The sequence below is a fragment of the Penaeus monodon genome, chromosome 21, assembly GCF_015228065.2.
Source record: "Penaeus monodon isolate SGIC_2016 chromosome 21, NSTDA_Pmon_1, whole genome shotgun sequence".
In the NCBI taxonomy this organism is placed as follows: Eukaryota; Metazoa; Arthropoda; class Malacostraca; order Decapoda; family Penaeidae; genus Penaeus; species Penaeus monodon.
In genome coordinates, this window is record NC_051406.1 from 10,851,844 (window position 1) to 10,852,445 (window position 602).

A 602-nucleotide genomic window follows, 5' to 3' on the forward strand; every position below is an offset into this window, starting at 1 on the left:
AGCGGTTTAGTGAATACCTTTTTTAGATGCGTGCATAGTCACAAACCTTGTCTTACCTGACATAGCAACAAAAGTTCGAAAAAGAACCTAAGATCCATCACGAGGAAAAACAAAAATTATTAAAGACAAATTGTAAAAAAAAAGACTACTTTTTTCAAACTGAACAAAATGCCAAAGACGAATAATCAACAAAGAAAATTAATGAACATAAAATTCCTTATGAAAACTTTGTCTTTTAGCCATATGACAACACACAAGATCAAGACTTCTCTCTACAGGGGTTTTAAAGCCTACTTAAAGAGGGAAAAAGACTACTCGTCACTCAAGTGTTTCCATTTACATTCCATATTACTAAAAAGTGTGATCTCTAACACCTGCGCCTCCCCTCTTTTGTTGCTCGTGAATGAGGGTAACAAGATGAATTCAAGTGACACTGATTTTAAATAATATTTCGTAATTTCGCCCGCAATACCTGAAGGCTGTTTTTTTTTCTCCTCGCCATATCGAGTCAAAAACAAGTTCAAAACTTTGTATTTATCCTGCGCTTCTTACTGTGGGCAAACTTTTGGGATCCATTTCTACCAAGATTTTTTTTATATACC